At 52.5% G+C, this 2,611-nt stretch overlaps 1 protein-coding gene across 7 annotated transcripts in view; it reads left to right on the top strand.

The window, feature by feature from the left end:
• Positions 1-1,560, top strand: part of crocc2 (ciliary rootlet coiled-coil, rootletin family member 2) — a 55,764-nt gene extending 54,204 nt beyond the window's left edge. For 6 of the 7 annotated variants that reach the window (XM_076990468.1, XM_076990469.1, XM_076990466.1 and 3 more), the window contains one exon: positions 1-1,559. This exon is cut by the window's left edge and continues 2,118 nt beyond it. The gene's annotated coding sequence lies outside the window, so the exon portion shown is untranslated. The other variant, XM_076990467.1, reaches the window with a different exon arrangement.
• The last annotated feature ends 1,051 nt before the right edge of the window (positions 1,561-2,611 follow it).

Below are 2,611 nucleotides of genomic sequence, written 5' to 3'. Positions count from 1 at the left end.
TGCATGTGCCTAATTATGCGATGTAGTGAATCCCTAGGGGGGAGGGGCAGGTTCTGAAAGAACCCCTTTGGCAGGCAGTATAGAGGTTTTATTGAGGATATTTCTAAGCTAGCCATCAGGGACCAAATTGCTGGATTGTAAAAAAAAAAAAAAAAAAAAAAAAAAAGAAGCCAAATCGCTCGCACTCCCTCTCTCTTTCTTTCTCTCCCCCACTCTCTCTCTCCTCTCCCTCTCTTTCTTTCCCTCTCTTTCTCCTCACTCTCTCTCTCCTTCTCTCCCTCTCTCTTTCTTTCTCCCTCTCCCCCACTGTCTCTCTCTCTTTCTCTCCCTCTCTCTTTCTTTCTCCCTCTCCCCACTCTCTCTCTCTCTCTCCTTCTCTCCCTCACTCACTCGGTTCATTTCAGTGTGCAGTGCGGAACGCTCCAGTACCCAGAGGCACGCAGAGCGCGAGGGATCTTCCTCTCCGGCATAAAGAGGCAGCCGCACTAACACAGGCAAGACCAGCTCCCAGGGCAGAGAGAGAGGGGGAGAGAGAGAGAGAGAGAGAGAGAGAGAGAGAGGGAGAGAGGGAGAGAGGGGAGACAGACTTGAGATAAATACAGGAGCACTGAAAGAGGACACGGTTCAGGAGCTGGAGAGCCTGGTCTTCCCCCAGCAGGGTGACCGGCGTCCCTGTGCACTGGGGGTCATGGGCTGCCCACAGGGGCTGATGCCCAGCCTGTGTGCCCTGCTCTGGCTGTGCTTGCCGGGCCAAGTGGAACTTGCTGTGCCTCTGGAGGACTTCTACCCGTTTGGACAGGAGCGTGGGGATTCTCAGACTGTCAGGCAGGATGACGGAGGCTCCGGACTGGTGGGGATCTCCGCTGCGTTCCCCTTCTTTGGAGATCGGCACACGGGGCTCTATGTAAGTTATGGAATGTGTGTGTGTGTGTGTGTGTGTGTGTGTGTGTGTGTGTGTGTGTGTGTGTGTGTGTGTGTGTGTGTGTGTGTGTAACTAAGTAAGAGAGAGTCAAGCAATAGAATCAGCTCTTTCATTCAGCGGTTTTATTGGTGTATGTGTGCGAGCGCATGTGTGTATGTTTGAGTGTGTGTGAGTGGATGTGTGTGTACGTGTGTGTGTCAGAGGCATGTTGTGTTCATTGGGATTTGTGCTTGGGAATTGGATACTTGGATATATGCATGAAGTCTGCATGACACACATATGCGCAAACACACACGCACTCCCACATACACACACACACACACATTCGCATACATACATGTGCACACACACACACACACACACACACACACACGAGTGCACGGAGGCGAGGCTGCAGAGAGGAGGTCATGCTGGCTGTGTCGTACACACACACTGTGGTTGGAGAAGGTGCAGGGGGAGACAGATGTGTGGCACACATAAGCCAAAAGAGAAGACAAGTACAGATAGAGGGAGCACACACACACACACAAACACACACACACACACACCTCCGCAAACTCCAATTTTGTAAATCAACACCACCTGTTACACCACAGCATCCCATACCTCTCTGCCCCCCCATACGTACACCCCCACTCCAGAACCCACGCTGTCATACCTCTGCCCCCCCCCCCCCCCCTCCAAAAACCCAGCCAGGTGCAGCTCAGGGTACCATGGCAACAGTGGGCAGGGTTAGAAAGTTCCGCTCTCGTGGCGGGAGTGAGGTCACAGTCCCAAAGCAGTGGGACGGGGCAGGCATGTCATGACAACGGCACATGCCACGACAACGGCACATGCCACGACAACGGCACATGCCATCCAAACAACCGCAAGCCTGACACTTCCACTGCCTAGATTAGATTTCTGTTTGGATCTAACTGGAAATAATGAAGTCAGTTGGATCCGTGTCTCGACAAACGGAGCCAGCTGAAATAGTGTAAGGTTTTCTTTGTGTGTGTTCTTTGTGTGTGTGTGTGTGTGTGTGTGTGTGTGAGCATGATCAAGAAATAGAGGCATGCCTGATTGCATGAGCATTGATGTGTGTTCATGTGTGACCCTAAGTGGCATCTCATATATCAGAGTGATATAAATATTAATGTGAGTTGTATGTGAGACAAGATAAGACATGTTGTGGACAGGGATTTGAGATCAGAGTGAAGGTGCCGTGCTGGTGCTCTGAGCTGCGTGGAGTAGGTGGGTGCACCTCTAACACGCCATGCCAGCGTCCCTGTTCACGGAGGTTACTGCAGGTCAATTGCAACCAGATTGTAGTCAGGAGAGCAGGCACGGATGTGTAGGTCAGGTGCAGAGAGCCCAGCGTGTTCCTGAGTTCTGGAGGTGTTCCCCACACAGCCGGGCAGCGCCGCTGTGCCGGTCTTCGCCGTGAGAAAGCGAGGCGGAGCACAGGCGTTTGCGCAGGCACATGTTCGCATGGCTAATTCCTTTCCGGGGGGCATTCCAGGCCTCTCGGCCAGAGCAGCACAAAAGCTCTTGAACCAAACCATTAGAGGCGGTTCTTGAGATCTGTCATGATGTTACTGTAAGGGCGTCCCTACGGCACACGGAAGGATCCAGAGCTGCTTGATTTTCCTGAAACCTCCGATGCTCCCACATTCTTCTCGATCTGTGTGTGTGCATGTGTGTGTGCAT

This window comes from Brachyhypopomus gauderio, unplaced genomic scaffold, assembly GCF_052324685.1.
Source record: "Brachyhypopomus gauderio isolate BG-103 unplaced genomic scaffold, BGAUD_0.2 sc75, whole genome shotgun sequence".
Lineage (NCBI taxonomy): Eukaryota > Metazoa > Chordata > Actinopteri > Gymnotiformes > Hypopomidae > Brachyhypopomus > Brachyhypopomus gauderio.
This window is presented reverse-complemented; position numbering and strand designations above follow the sequence as displayed.